Source organism: Saimiri boliviensis, chromosome 9 (assembly GCF_048565385.1).
Source record: "Saimiri boliviensis isolate mSaiBol1 chromosome 9, mSaiBol1.pri, whole genome shotgun sequence".
NCBI classification, from domain to species: domain Eukaryota; kingdom Metazoa; phylum Chordata; class Mammalia; order Primates; family Cebidae; genus Saimiri; species Saimiri boliviensis.
In genome coordinates, this window is record NC_133457.1 from 108697376 (window position 1) to 108714222 (window position 16847).

Below are 16847 nucleotides of genomic sequence, written 5' to 3' on the forward strand. Positions count from 1 at the left end.
ATAAATCAAAACAAATAATACACATTCTTTTAGTCAAGAGGACACTTTTTAAATATTATTTTTTGTTGTTGTTGTTGCAGAAAGGTGATTTTATTTAGGCAGAGAAAAGAGAAGGAAAGGAGAAGAGAAAGGCTTCCACAAAGAGTGTAGAAGGGGATTCCAGAGGGGAAATCCCAGAGGGAGCTCCCACCATGTGGGAGGAGATTTCAGAAAGTTGGAAATCCAGTGATTTTTTTTTCTTACCTATCCTTTTCCTCTTACTTTTCCAAACTCCATTAATCTTCCTTACTCATTCCACATTTTCTGACTCATGATAACCCCTATTAACAACTGATGTGTACATTTACAGACTTTTCTCCAAACCAGTATAATTATACATTTCTATAAAGAAGTCCTGTTCTTAACTCCTGCAATATTCATATTAAAGGACACTAATGGGTCATGCACAGTGGCTCATGCCTTAATCCCAGCACTTTGGGAGGCTGAGATGGGCAGATCATTTGAGGTCAGGAGTTGGAGACCAGCCTAGCCAACATGGTGAAACCTCATCTCTACAAAAAATAGAAAACTTAACCTGGCATGGTGGCACAAACCTGTGGTCCCAACTACTCGGGAGGCTGATGCTGGAGAAGCGTTTGAACCCAGGAGGCAGAGGTTGCAGCGAGCTGAGATCACGCCACTGTACTCCAACCTGGGTGAGAGAATGAGACTGTCTTTAAAAAAAAGAAAAAGAAAGAAAAAAAAAAAAAAGAAAAAAAGGACACTAGTGGTGCCATTTGGGGTACCAGACATAGACTGATTGTTAAAAGATATTTCACCCATAGAAGCAGCCTTTCTTGACGCCTGTAAAACTGCACTGCTGAGGTGATCTTCAGGTAAGCTCACCCTGTCACAGTTCTGGAGAGAGTGTGAGAAGGCTGAGGGGGAGCCCCTCTATCCCCACCATATAAATAGATCACCAGGCCCCGGTCTTGTGGTTTCCAGGTTTGCTTGTGGGCTTGCCTGCGAAGCTCAAGGACCTGCAGAGTCCCCTCTGTCTGGAGCTCCTGAATGCAGTCCAGCTAACCTTCCCTCCACTGGAGCCCTTCAACATCTTTTCTCCATTCCCTTTATGGATTTTGTTCTTCTTTCACCTGCTCAGCAATTTTCACCAGTCCAGGGACCAAATGCTCTGCTCTCAGATCAATAGCCCTTGGGAAGTACTGTGGACAGTCTCTGAGATGCACCCCAGCTGCTCCTACGGGGGAGTCATTTTCTTTCTGACTTAGTTTCACTTGAATTAAGCTTCATCTGCTTTTTAAAGTAGCCTCCTTCCAGAGCATGAGTTGACATCAATCCAGAACCAGAAAGAAATCAGTGGCTAGAGGTTGTCTTATTCATCTCTGGAAAGTCCAGCTCTCCAGCAGGGGTTTAGAATTCTATCTCCTTTTTTGTTTCTTAGTCATCATGTTTGAGAAGGCATTTAAAGATGCTCTTGGCTAGAGCAAGTGCTCAGTAAACATTTGTTGTGAAGGAATGAGAGAATAAATGATGGAATAATCAGCATTTGGTAAATGGTTGGTGAAAGAGAATCAAGTAAGATAACACATGTGAAGTTGATATGTAATCTGTGAATAGTGAAAATTGTTCCTGGCCAGTTATGGTGGCTCACACCTGTAATCTCAGCACTCTGGGAGGCTGAGGTGGGTGGATCACTTGAGGCCAGGAGGTCAAGACCAGCCTGGCCAACATGGTGACACCTTCTCTCTGCTAAAAATACAGCAATGAGCCAGGTATGGTGGCACATGCCTGTAATCCCAGCTACTTGGGAGGCTGAGGCAGGAGAATCGCTTGAACCTGGGAGACAGAGGTTGCAGTGAGCCGAGATCGCACCATTGTACTCCAGCCTGGGAGACAGAGACTCCAGCTCAAAAAATAGAAAGAAAAGAAAATTGTTCCTAAAAGGGACTGGATTGTAGCATTATCTGCTGGCGCCATCTTCTGGAAACAAGTTAACACAACAGGTCTATTTCTGCTTCAGCCGGGCATGAGGGCACTGGAAATGCAGGCAAGGAGGGGAAAAGGGGAACAAATTTTAGCAAAATCTCTCCATCTCCTCTGCCCTGGCTCTTCCAATTACTCCATTAAGACTATAGGTTTAACGTAATACTACTATTAACATGCTGGCACCTGTTTTGAGCACCTAGCATGTGCTCTGTGCTTTACATGTGTGATTTCATCCTCAGTAACTGCAAGAAGTGTATATAGTAAATTCTCACTTAACTTCATTGATGGGTTGTTGGAAACTTTGACTTTAAGTAAAACGATGTGCAGCATGTCCTCAAGTAATGTCCTTTCCATTATGATTATGAGGGGAAAATGGCTTCCTTATACATTATTTCACTTAAAGTTGGAGTTTCTAAGAAACTATCAACATTCAGTGAGGACTTACTGTACTATTATTATTGCATTTTTATATATTAAAAACCTGAGGCATACAAGGTATACAATGGACTTACCATCTCTAGGGTTACATATCTAGTTGGTGTTTGGGATAAGACTGAAACCCAGTTCTGTCTGACTTCAGAGCCTGTGGTGGGCTGTTGTGAGCCAGGTCCCCTGGAATCAGACTCCAGGATGGAGAGTTGCAGTCAGGAAGCCTACTGCAGAGTGCTGTCAGGATCGCATCTGTGGAAGGGAAAAGTCAAACTGCAGTAGAGCCTCAGCAGAAGCCTCAGCTAATGCCATGGGGAATATGGAGCTGGGATGGCAAGAGGACAGGATGTTGGAATGTCCACATTGAACAGTCACAGGGACTCAGCTGAGAGCTGACAGTAGCCAATGCTCCCAGCAGCTGATGTAATAAATGCCCTATCCTGGGGAGGGGTCCCCTGGGGAGGGGTCTGGGTGGTACGCACTGCAGAGCCCACTACTTATTCCCCATGCATTGCTGCTCAAATAAGGGAGACGGCTGGAAGGTAGACAAAATCAGTGATAGGGTAGTGGAAGAGGAATTTAGAGAGCAAAAATGCGGCCAGGCGCGGTGGCTCATGCCTGTAATCCCAGCATTTTGGAAGGCAAAGGCGAATGGAGCATGAGGTCAGGGGTTCGAGACCAGCCTTGCCAACATGGTGAAACCCTATCTCTACTAAAAATACAAAAAGTAGCTGGGTGTGGTGGCAGGTGCCTGTAATCCCAGCTACTTGGGAAGCTAAGGCAGGAGAATTGTTTGAACCCAAGAGGCAGAGGTTGCAGTAAGCCACTATTCTGCCACTGCACTCCAGCCTGGGTGACAGGGCAAGACTCCGTCTCAAAAAGAAAAAAGAAAAGAGAGTAAAAATAGTTTTGTCTGTTATCCACCCACCTGTGACCTAGGCTGTTCCTGCCATCCAGCTGCAATAATCAATACATTTTGGCCATTCATGTTGAAATAATGTATGAATTATTTTATGGGTCGCAAACCATTAAAAAATAAATAAAATGCAACGTTCCACTGGCTGACTGGAGATAAATTTTTTGACATTCTCAAATAAGAAATGGAAGAATTAGTGGGGCACAATGGCTCACCCCTGTAATTCTAACAGTTTGGGAGGCCAAGGGCGGGGGGATCACTTGAGGTCAGGAGTTTGAAAACAGCCTGGCCAACACAGTGAAACCCCCATCTCCACTAAAATACAAAAAAAAAAAAATTAGCTGGGTGTGCTCGCAGGCGCCTGTAATCCCAGCTACTTAGGAGGCTGAGGCAGAAGAATCACTTGAACCCAGGAGAGGTAGAGGTTGCACTGAGCCAAGATTGAGTGCCACTGCACTCCTGGGTGACAGAGCAAGACTCTGTCTCAATAAATAAATAAACAAATATTAAACAAATAATAAAAAGGAGATGGTGACATCTGCCCTGAGTTTAAAAAAATTACAAAATTAAATTAAAAAGAGATGGATCTATTTGTATAACATGGAAAGACTTCTAAGACACGTTTTTGCACGAGGAAAGTAAGATTCAGTACCCTAATAAATTATATAAAAACGATACCTATTTTTAGTTTTACATACTCTATAAAAGTATGGAAATTTTTTTACTGACTCGCCCTATGGAAGGATTCTACATCCCCACCCACACAAGTCAGGCATAGCCATACGATGTGCTTTGGCCAAGGGAATATAAGTGGAAGTGACATGCGAGACATCCAAGCAGAAGCTTTAAGAGGTTCCCACATTCTCTCTTTTTCTTCTGCCCTGAAATCAGCATGTTCTGGCTGCTTCTTCCAGCTGTGTCCATAGATACAGCTGAATGCAACCTATGACAAACATGCAATCAAGATATACATTTTTAGCCTGGGCACAGTGGCTCAGGCCTGTAATCCCAGCACTCTGGGAGGCTGCGGTGGATGGATTGCTTGAGCCCTGGAGTTCAAGACCAGCCTGAGCAACATGGTGAAACCTCATCTCCACAAAAAAAACATAAAAGATTAGATGGGTGTTGTGGCACACACCTGTAGTCCCAGCTACTTGGGAGGCTGAGGTGGGAGGATCACCTGAGCCCAGGAGGTCAAGGCTATGGTGAGCCATGATCATGCCATTGCACTCCAGACTGGAAGACAGAGTGAGACCCTGTCTCAAAAAACAAACAAACAAAAAAAGACATAAATTCTTGCTATTATAAGACACTGAGACTTTGAGGATATTTGACATTACAGCATAACCTCACCTACCATTACTGATACATGTTGCTATATATAATTGATATGTGGTTACTTCTGGGGAGGAGAAATGGCATGGGTGGTTGATCACAAAGGATTTTAGTCTTTAATCTTTAATATTTTAGTTTTCTTACAATAAAAATATATCCATGCATTACTATGTAATACATTATTTAAGGCCGGGCATGGTGGCTCATGCCTGTAATCCCAATACTTTGGGAGGCTGAGGCAGGTGGATCACCTGAGGTGGGGAGTTCAAGACCAGCCTGGCCAACATGGAGAAACCCTATTTCTACTAAAAATATAAAATTGGCTGGGCGTGGTGGCACATGCCTGTAATCCCAGCTACTCGGGAGGCTGAGGCAGGAGAATCACTTGAACCTGGGAGGTGGAGGTTGCAGTGAGCCAAGAACGCACCACTGCACTCCAGCCTGGGCAACAAGAGCAAAACCCCGTCTCAAAACAACAACAACAATAAACATTATTTAAAATGAATACAGCAGGTATTTTTCTACTTAAATGCTAAAAGATATCATTCTTAAAATATACATACAAATACTCAATAAATTAATGGTTCTTTTTTGCCCAACTGGCACCCTAAAGAAGGAGACTGGAGGCAGATAGCTCTGTGAACTTTCCAACACAAGGGGAAATACTGAGCATGACAAGTCTTGCCACTTGCTCTGCAGGTAGAAATCTGCAGTCTAGACTCAATTAAGACTTATTTCTGGTTCAGCTATAATGAAATCGAAATGCAGTTCAGAATCCTTTTTCTACTGTTTCCTTTTCTTTTTATATTAACATTACTTGCCTTTCTAGTGACTTCATTTATATGAGAACAGAGGTGATTATACGCCCAAAATTCAATTCAGTGAGTGCAGGGGAATTCTGGTCTCCTTGACACAGCCTACCCTTGTCTAGCATAGTTAGTGATAGCTGTAGGAGCTCTATTTCTGATTAAACCTATAGACCTCTCTGAGGTAGGATCTTAGCCCCTGTTCCATTAAAATGAAAAGCCAAAATTGGTTGAATGTATATCAAAGACCTTGAAATATCATAAACTGCCTTGCAATTTCAACTTCTCATTCAAGCCAAACAACCCTCTTTATCTTTGAACTTTACTTCTTAGCAAAATCAAAGTGGCTAGACTCCCTGATCCATCGCTTAGTCCCCAGCTTCATGTGTGTCAGATAGTTACAATGATCAGAGCAGGAGTTGCAGCAGCACCTGTGACCTCTCAATCACATCTATGGTGACTTTGAAACAAAAGCGTCCTGGACTTCTGCAACTCTTGCTCTTCTTATGAGTTTGTGACCACCTAATTTCCTGTAATCAATCCCTTTCTGCCTGCAATACCTAGAGTGGTTTCTGTTCCTGTCTCCTGCACAGAAGCTTGACTTAGTACAGGTTGGAAGATAATATTCAGAGAGTAGACCCAAAGACAAAAAATGAAAAATCGGAAAGACAAAGAAAAAAAAAAAAAACAGTAAAAGTAGAAAGCCATTCCAAGAGGTCAAACACCTGAATAATTAGCGTTCTGGAAAGTGAAGACACAGACAATGGGGAGAGGAAGGAAGAAAATACTCAAAGAAATAATTCATGAAAATTATTACAGAACTGAAGAAATTACATTTTCAAATTGGGAGAGATCACCAAAGAACAATTAGATATTATGTGCCTCCTATGATGATACCATAGAAAATAGAAATCCTTTCTATAAAATATGCTTGCCAAAAACTGAACTCAAATCTAATCAGGCCTCTGGATTGAGCTACCAGTTCATAGGACATTGGAGGGATGGTGTCACATTTTAAAAACAGCATGAGAGGCTGTGCACGGTGGCAAATGCCTGTAATCCTAGCATTTTGGGAGGCCAAGGTAGATGGATTCTTTGACCTCAGGAGTTCAAGACCAGCCTGGGCAACATGATGAAACTCCATCTCTACTAAAAATACAAAAAATTGGCCAGGTACGGTGGCTCACGCCTGTAATCCCAGCACTTTGGGAGGCCAAGGCAGGCAGATGACCTGAGGTCTGGACTTCGAGACCAATCTGACCAACAAGGAGAAACCCCATCTCTACTAAAAACACAAAATTAGCTGGGTATGGTGGTGCATGCCTGTAATCCCAGCTACTCAGAAGGCTGAGGCAGGAGAATCACTTGAACCCGGGAGGCAGAGGTTGTGGTGAGCCAAGATTGCACCATTGCACTCCAGCCTGGGTGACAGTCAGACTCTGTCTCAAATAAAATAAAATAAAATAAAATAGTCTTCATAAAAAGTGAAAGGAAGGAAGGAAGGGAGGGAGGGAAGGAGGCAGGAAGGGAGGGAGGGAGGGAGGAAAGAGAAAAGGAAAAAAGCAAAGGAAGGAAGGAAAGCAATAGTTGTTTCAAGGCCATTAATCATGAAATTTCAGAATATTGGGAATAAAAAGAAGCTTTGGGAAAGACAAATCTGGTTCTCACAAAGGATTAAGAATCAGAAAGTCACCAGGCACAGTAGCTGACACTTGTAATACCAGCACTTCAGAAGGTTGAGGCAGGAGGATTGCTTGAGGCCAGGATTTTGAGATCAACAGAACAAGACACCATCTCCAAAAAAAGAAAAAGTTATAATCAGAAAGACATCAGGTTTTTCAACAGCTAAATGGATACTAGAGGAGCATGAGAACAAATGACTTCACAGTTTTGGAAAAGGGGTTTGCAACCTAGAATCTTACACCTAGGCAAACTATCAAGCAGGCATGAGGGTAGAATAAAAATCTTTTGAGATTGGTAATGTTTCAAAAAGTTTATCTCACAGACATTTTTTCCCCTCAGGAAGCCACTGGAGAATGTTCCTCACAAAAAATGATGAAATAAACTTAAAAAGAGAAAGAGGGTCTAGGAACCAGGGAATCCAATTTGAGAGGAGAAAGGTGTCCCCAGGATAGTGATGAAGGTGGCCTCCAAGGTGACAGCCTAGGCTTAGACAGCAGCCAGGCTGACTGGCGCAGGTCAGACATCTCCAGGAAGAGTTCTTCGATAAATCAAAATTGATAGAAAAATCAAATGCATTTGAAGATACTGAGATTTAAAGAACATCCTACTATAGTGTAAGCATTTGGGGATAAGGATTTGTCTTATCAAATGCTACAACCCCAGGACTCAGAACAGCACCATGTACATAAAAGAGACTGAATAAATATTTGTTGAATAATGAATGTGCCAGGGAGAGCATATGTAGTATGTAAAATGTTTCCCAAAAGATAGATGTCTAAGCTGGGCATGGTGGCTTACGCCTGTAATACCAGTACTTTGGGAGGCTGATGTGGGTGGATTACCTGAGGTCAGGAGTTTCAAGACCAGCCTGACCAACATGGTAAAACCCCGTTTCTACTAAAAATATAAAAATTAGCCATACATGGTGGCAGGCACCTGTAATCCAAGCTACTCAGGAGGCTGAGGCAAGAGAATCACTAGAGCCTGGGAGGTAGAGGTTGCAGTGAGCCAAGATCACGCCATTGCACTCCAGCCTAGGGAACAGAGCAAGACTCCATCTCAAAAAAAAAAAAAAAAAAAAAAAAAGGAACAAAACAAAGCAAGAGAGATGTTTATACTCCAATCCCTGGAACCTGTGAATATATTATGTTACATGGCAAAAGAAACTTTGCAGATGTGATTGAGGTGCAGACCTTAAAACACTTAGATTATCCTGATTATCTGGGTGGGCTCAACCTAATCACATGAACCCTTAAAAGCAGAGAACTTTCTCCAGCTGCAGTGAGAGAGATGTGGCAGAAGAGCAGAAGAGGAAGCAAGAGAGATGATGAAGGAGGGGAAGTGGCAACGATCCTAAGTGTGAGAGGGACTTGGGCCCCATTGCCAGGGGAAGAGGAGTACATAAAAGGCATGAGAAGGAATGCAGGTGGCCTCTAGGAGCAAAGAGCAACCCCTGGATTCCACCCAGGAAGGAAATGACTGCAAGAAATGAAATCTGAGCAATAACTTCCATGAACTTGAAGGTGGATTCAAGTTCATGACTTCCAGAAAGGAATGCAGCCCAGCTGACACCTCAATTTCTTCTTTGTGAGACTCTAAGTGGAGGATTCCAGAAGATACACTCTACTCAGTCTTCTTACCTACGGATTTTTGAGATAAGAAGTGGTTCTGTTTAAGCTACTAAATTTGTAGTAATTTGTTACAGCAGCAATAGAGAACAATCACTAGCAATGAGAATATAGAAAACTCAGCAAATAAGAAACAAAAACTATGTTAATATTAGGGAAAACAAAAAGTTGTATAATAAAGGGAAAGCCATCATGGAATACAACTGGGCAAAGCTGACAATGGTGTTTTCATGGTCATAAAACTGTAAACACTGAATATTCATTTAACTAAAATTATGATATGATATAATCATTTTGAAACGATGCATAGGGGCCGAGAGTGGTGGCTCACATCTGTAATCCCAGCACTTTGAGAGGCTGGGTGGGTGGATCACTTGAGCCCAGGAGTTCAAGACCAGACTGGGCAACATGGTGAAACCCTGTCACTACAAAAAATACAAAACTTAGCCAGACACAGTGGTGCACACCTGTAGTCCCAGCTACAGGGGTGCTGAGGCGGGAGGACTGACTGAGGCCAAGAGGTTGAGGCTGCATGAGCTGAGATCATGCCATTGCACTTCAGCAAGGGTGACAGAGACTCTGTCTCAAAAACGAAAAGAAAAGGGAAGGGAGGAAAAGAAGGGAAGGAAAGAAGGAAAGAAGGGAGGGAGGAAGGAAGGGAAAGGGAAGGAGGGAGGGAGAGAGGGAAGGAAGGAAGGGGGGGGAGGGAAGGACAAAAGGAAGGGAGGGAGAGAGCCAGGGAGGGAGGAATGAAGGGGCAGGAGGGAGGAAGGGAGGCAAGGAAGGAAGGATAGGGAGAGATAGAACGTGGACATTTATCTGTGGGATTTGGGGGATTTGGAGAAGACGCTGTGTAGGGTGTATGAGAAACAGACAGTCTTTTATATTCCATAAAAAAATTAATCAATATTGCTAAAAGTAAGAAAATTAGGAAATTATAAGTTAAAAGCAAAATTTTGGTACCAAAAGGTGGGTTGCTCATAGAAGCAGAATACATATAGGAAAAGGCGTTAAAGACTTTTAAGGTTGGGTGCGGTAGTTCATGCCTGTCATCCCAGCACTTTGGGAGGCCAAGGTGGGCAGATCACCTGAGTTGGGAGTTTGAGCCTAACCTGACCAACATGGAGAAACCCCATCTCTATTAAAAATACAAAATTAGCTGGGCATGGTGGCACATGCCTGTAATCCCAGCTACTCGGGAGGCTGAGGCAGGAGAATTGCATGAACCCAGGAGGTGGAGGTTGTGGTGAGTCAGGATCACGCCGTTGCATTCCAGCCTGAGAGAAACTCTGTCCAACCCCCCAAAAAAGGACTTTTAAAATACACATATAAAACAGGCCTTGAAGAACTATTTTTCTCTGTCAACTATGTGCAGATTTAGCTTTAAATAAGAATAAAATCTAATTTGAAAGCAATTGTTAACTCCAGGGAAAAACATTTCCAAGTAATATAATACATAAATAAATTGGAAGAATGCTGTAGTGGTATATGCGTAAAGTGATTTTAGAAAGCAAAATCTCTGCCGGGTGCGGTGGCTCAAGCCTGTAATCCCAGCACTTTGGGAGGCTGAGGCGGGTGGATCACGAGGTCAAGAGATCGAGACCATCCTGGTCAACATGGTGAAACCCCGTCTCTACTAAAAATACAAAACATTAGCTGGGCATGGTGGCGCGTGCCTGTAATCCCAGCTACTCAGGAGGCTGAGGCAGGAGAATTGCCTGAACCCAGGAGGCGGAGGTTGTGGTGAGCCAAGATCACGCCATTGCACTCCAGCCTGGGTAACAAGAGCAAAACTCCATCTCAAAAAAAAAAAAAAAAAAAGAAAGCAAAATCTATTAGTCCATAGTAGGAAGTCAATAGAAACTTATCCAAAATTGAGATTTTAAGAAGAAATTGTGGGCTTTATTTATTTATTTTTTATTTTTGAGACAGAGTTTTTCGCTCTTGTTGCCCAGGCTAGAGTGCCATGGCATGATCTCAGCTCACTGCAACCTCTGCCTCCAAGGTTCAAACAATTCTCCTGCCTCAGCCTCCTGTAATCCCAACTTAAAAAAAAAAAAGAAAGAAACAGCTGTTTATGTTATTTAGAAACATGGAGGCAAATAGCAGAAGTAACAGCTAAATGAGTTGAAAATCATCATCCCTTGGGATAGGTTAGCAAAAGGATGATGGGTAGGGGACTGCCCTTTTTCATAATGAAAACAAAATTATTTGGTTTTTGAAATTATGCATATATGTTACTTAGACAAAAAGTAAGAATTTACTACATTGCATTGCTCTGAGATGCTCTTGATTTTAATAGATATATACGTATACACACACACACACATATAGTTGTATGTATTCCTAAGGATGTGGGTGGGAGGGGGGATGCTGCCAATTAAAACATGACATGCCACTGATGGCGAAACACATCGTAATTTCAGAGATATTAAAATATGAGAATATGCACATCTGTGAAATAGAGTACTTTAATATATATATATATATATATATACTTTTTTTTTTTTTGAGGCAAGGTCTTGGTCTGTCACCCAGGCTGGAGTGCAGTGGCATGATCGAGTTTGCTGCAATCTCAAACTCTTGGGCTCAAGTGATTCTCAGAGAATTGAGGTCATAGGGTACACTACAGACCTGAAAACCAGAGAGACAGGAGACTACACAGAATCACAGTTTACCAGGAGCACAAGCAGCTGGAAACAATAACTAGTGGGACCATTTAAGCAGTAATTATGAACTGCTGGAGGCTGAGTGTGGGGACTAGCTTGAGGGTTTAAAAAATTCAGGTAGCCATTCTTGGGGGGATAGGGTGGGGAGGTACATTTTTGTGTTTGGCCACCAGGAATCCCACCAGTTCCTCACAGTAAAGATCTGAACAAAATCCCCTCACACTTCGCAGAGGAGGACGGTAAACCATGTGGAAATAAGCCCAGAGTGCTCTGTTCTCTGTAACGAAGTTCCTGCCCTCTTTGGAAACCACTTTTCCAGCATCTGACTAGCTTAGGGGAAGGGCAATTAGACAACTACGGCCTCCTTTAGCTTTTCCTGTCTCATGCAGGGGGAGATAAGACAAAGCCAAGAAATTCTTTTGGAGGTTATAGCCCAGGGGCTCTGGCCCATTAAAAAACAAACCCCCCCCAAAATGGAGATTTAATTACAACATTAAGGTTTCCCCTCACCAATACCTCACCACCACAGCAACAGGGCTCCAGTGTAAAAACAGTGGATTACAACTGAGAGAGCTGCAAGACACAAACCAGAATTCCTGAGTTTCCAGAGAAACTGCCAGACAGCAAGGGAGACAAAAACAAGAACATTCGAGGAAACTGAAGTCTCGGACACAACTACAGCAAATAGTAAACACAGCCTAACTCCTAGGTACGCAAGCAAAAACCACTAAAGCCTGATTTACCTCAGTTATTATTACCTGACACATCATGCCCGACTATTAACAAAATTTACGACATGTTAACAGACACAGTCTGAAGAGACAAAGCCAGGGGCAGAAATTTTGGAATTATTGGATCAGAAATTTAAAATTACTGTGATTAGTGTGCTAAGGTCTCTAATGGAGTGGGCAACAGGCCAGGAATGGTGGCTCACATCTATATTCCCAGCACTTTGGGAGGCTGAGGTGGGTGGATCACCTGAGGTCAGGAGTTCGAGACCATCCCGGCCAACATGGTGAAACCCCATCCCTACTAAAAATACAAAATTACCCTGGTGTAGTGGCATGCACCTGTAATCCCAGCAACTCAGGAGGCTGAGGCACAAGAATCACTTGAACTTGGGAGGCAGAGGTTGCAGTGAGCTGAGATCGCACCACTGCACTCCAGCCTGGGCAAGAGAGCGAAATTCCATCAAAAAAAAAAAAAAAGAAAGAAAGAAAGAAAGAAAAGAAAAAGAAAAAGTAACAACATCCAAGAATCCAGACACCAACTACAGATTCAGGAAGCTCAGAGAATCCTAAGCAAGATAAATACCAAAAAATCTATATCTAGGAATAGCATATTCAAACTGTAGAAAACCAGAGACAAAGAGAAAATCTTGGAAGAAGTCAGAGGAAGAAAACAACTTAGTAAAAAGGAACAACGATAAGAATTACGTTCAACTACTTTTCAAAAATCCATGCAAGCAGGAAGAGATGGGAGGAGAATATTTAAAGTGTTGAAAGAAACGAAACCCCACCAACCTAGAATTCTGTATTTAGTGAAATTATCCTTCCCAAGTGAAGAAAAAATAGACTTTCTCTGACAAACTGAAGAAATCCGTCTCCAGTAGACCTGCCTTGCAAGAAAGGTGTTCCTTGGCTCGCAGCTCATCACTCCAGTCTCGGCCTCTGTTGTCATTCCCCACCTGTGTCCTGTCTTCAGATAGCATTTTCCTCCTTCTTTAGGGCACCAGCCACGTTGGATTAGGGCCCACTCAAATGATCTCATTTTAATTGATTATACTGCAAAAACCCTTTTCCAAATAAGGTCAAATACACAGATACCAACGGTAAAAACTTCAACATATCTTCCGGAGAATGCAAGTCAATCCTTAAGAATAGGTTAATGGGCTGGGCGCTGTGGCTCACACCTGTAATCCCAGCACTTTGGGAGGCTGAGGTGAGTGGATCATGAGGTCAAGAGATCGAGACCATCCTGGCCAACACAGTGAAATCCCGTCTCTACTAAAAATACAAAAAAAAAAAAAAAATTAGCTGGGTGTGGTGGCACGCGCCTATGGTCCCAGCTACTTGGGAGGCTGAGGCGGAAGAATCGCTTGAACCCAGGAGGTGGAGGTTACAGTGAGCTAAGATTGCACTCCTGCACTCCAGCCTGGCAGAGCGAGTTTCCACCTCAAAAAAAAAAAAAAAGAATAGCTTAATGGGCTGGGCGCAGTGGCTCATGTCTGTAAGCTCAGCATTTTGGGAGACCAAGGTGGGCAGATCACCTAAGGTCAGGAGTTCAAGACCAGCCTATCCAACAAGGCAAAACCCTGTCTCTACTAAAAATACGAAAATTAGCTGGGCTTGATGGCATGCACGTGTAATCCCAGCTGTATTTGAGAGCCTGAGGCAGGAGAATCGCTTGAACCTGGGAGACAGAACTGCAGTGAGCCAAGATCATGCCACTGCACTCCAGCCTGGGTAACAGAGTGAGATTCTGTCCTATAAAAAAAAAAAAAGGTTAATGGATAAACAAACTGTAGTATATTCACATAAAGGTGCATTTTAAAGCAATCAAAAGAAATAAGCTATCAAATCATAAAAAGACATGAAGGAAACTTAAATCACATTGCTTAATAAAACAATCCAGTCAGAAAAGGCTACATATGGGCTGGGCAAAGTGGCTCATACCTTTATTACCCAGAACTTTGGGAGGCCAAGGCAAGAGGATTGCTTGAGCCTAGGAGTTCAAGACCAGCCTGGGTAACATGCCAAAACCCCATCGCTATAAAAAATACAAAAATGAGCCAGGCGTGGTGGTGGTGCACACCTGTAGTCCCAGGTGGGAGAATCACTTGAACCCAGGAGGTCGAGGCTGCAGTGAGCTGTGATTGCACCACTGCACTCCAGCCTGTGTGACAGAGTGAGACCCTGTCTCAAAAAAAAAAAAAAAAAGCAGGCCGGGCGCGGTGGCTCAAGCCTGTAATCCCAGCACTTTGGGAGGCTGAGGCGGGTGGATCACAAGGTCAAGAGATCGAGACCAACCTGGTCAACATGGTGAAACCCCGTCTCTACTAAAAATACAAAAAAATTAGCTGGGCATGGTGGCGCGTGCCTATAATCCCAGCTACTCAGGAGGCTGAGGCAGGAGAATTGCCTGAACCCAGGAGGCGGAGGTTGCGGTGAGCCGAGATTGCGCCATTGCACTCCAGCCTGGGTAACAAGAGCGAAACTCTGTCTCACACACACAAAAAAAACAAAACAAAAACAAAACAAAACAAAACAAACAAACAAAAAAAAAAGCAAAGCAAATAAAGAAAAGGCAATGTATTGTATGATGCAACTATACGATGTACTGGAAAAGGTAAAACTTTAGTGTAAAAGGTCTGTGGTTGCCAAAGGTTAGAGTTAGAAGAGGGAATGAGAGATGAAGAGTTGAAGCAAAGATTTTTAAGACAGTAAAACTTTTATTTATATACATGACATTATGCATGTGTCAAAACTATAGAACTGTGTACAACATAAAGAGTGACCCCAATATTAACTATGGACTTTAGTTAATAATGATGTATCAATACTGGCTCATCAATTGAAACAAATGTACCACTCTGATACAAGCTGTTAACAATAGGCGAAACTGTGTGAGGGAGGGAGAAGGAATGTGGAAACTCTGCAATATCTGGTCAATTTTTCTGTAAACCTAAAACTGCTCTAAAAAATTCAGTCTATTGGCCAGGCACAGTGGTTCACACCAGTAATCCCAGCACTTTGGAAGGACAAGGTAGGAGGATCACTTGAGGCCAGGAGTTCGAGCCCAGCCTGGGCAACATAGTAAGACCCTGTCTCTACAAAAACATTTTCAAAAATTAAGTCTAGTGGCCAGGTGCGGTGGCTCACGCCTGTAATCTCAGCGCTTTGGGAGGCCAAGGTGGGTGGATCACGAGGTCAAGAGATTGAGACCATCCTGGCCAACATGGCAAACCGCCCTCACCTCTACTAAAATTACAAAAAAAAAAATTAGCTGTGCATGGTGGTGCGTACCTGTAGTCCCAGCTACCTGGGAGGCTGAGGCAGGAGAATCACTTGAATCTGCGTGGCGGAGTGAGCTGAGATTGTGCCACTGCACTCCAGCCTTGTGACAGAGCAAGACTCTGTTTCAAAAAAACAAAAACAAAAACAAAAACAAAAAAAATTAAGTCTATAATTTGAAGAAAACATTCATTGCAATATATAAGGCTCAAGCATCACTTCTTCCAAGAAATCTTTCCTGCTGTCCCATCACACTCCCAAGATGGGTTAAGTGCTCTTCTCCCAAGCTCCAATAATACCCTGCACATATATTTATTTCTATGGTTGCACCTACCACATTGTATTTTAACATTCCTCTGTATCTCTATAAGTTCATAGCATAGTTTGCTGGCCCCTGGCCTAGAATGTAGAGATGGTGAAATAAGCTAATCCATGCAACCCTTTAACAGGCACCTAGGCATGTTTGACAAAGGGCATTTCTGTTCCCTCAATGCACTGTTGATGTCATTTGTGGTGCAATCATTATTGGCCCTCTGGCCCATTAGGCTATTTTCTGGATGATGGCATAAGGCACAGTCAGGACATTAAAGGTTACTTAGCCTGAGAATTCTCTAGATTACTGGCCTTTGGTCTGCCAAAGACCACCCTCATGGGGAAGTTTTTGCACTAGGAAACCTCCTCAAGATGCAAATCCAACGGTTTTGACTCAAAATCCTGCTGTTTACATTATACAACACGGTCTCAATCTTGTTTAACTTAAAAGGTGGCACAGTACAGGGGTGACTGGCATACGTGCCTATTTGACAGATAACATAAGTGACAAAGGCAGACTCAGGTCAAGAAGAGTCCCTGGCACTTGGGAAAGTCCATGCCAGGCTAGAGCAGGCAGCCACTCCTTGGCTTCAGTCAATTGTTGTCACACAGAAATGTGGACACAGTATTGCCGGACAAGGCAGAGAGGCAGATTTCTATTCACACAGAAACTTTTCAGTTTAAAAAAAAATGTTGGCCACTAAGTCAAACTTTAGAAATTCTGGAGATGGGATATTGGGAGGGTAAGGAATCATCCAATTGAATTGGGGTATTTATGATGGGGGAAAAATAGCAGGTAATGGCTAAAGGATAAGGGCAGCTTTGGAGAACCCTGATTGTCACACTTAAGGAACTTATACATTGTCATCTAGATCTGAGTGCACACTAAAGAATTTTAGAAAGAACAGGACATGATTAGAATGGTATTTTTAAAGGATCATTCGGCAGTTGGCAGGCAAGGCTGAGAAAAAAATGGTGAATTAGAAGTCTGTCACTTAGCTAAGCAAGGGTAAAGGCGAGATAGCAACAGCCTATTTACTTAGTTCTTCCTCCTACCCGACTGCAAACTC

The 16847-nt window shown here is 42.9% G+C and overlaps 1 protein-coding gene across 1 annotated transcript in view; it reads right to left on the minus strand.

Moving 5' to 3' along the window:
- Window positions 1-15773, minus strand: part of RIMS4 (regulating synaptic membrane exocytosis 4) — a 128796-nt gene extending 113023 nt beyond the window's left edge. Inside the window, exons 1-3 of the mRNA XM_039479282.2 lie at window positions 15478-15773; window positions 2499-2667; window positions 594-691 (exon numbers count right to left, since the gene is read on the minus strand). The gene's annotated coding sequence lies outside the window, so the exon portion shown is untranslated. The remainder of the gene's footprint in view (window positions 1-593; window positions 692-2498; window positions 2668-15477) is intronic.
- Between the last annotated feature and the right edge of the window lie 1074 nt (window positions 15774-16847).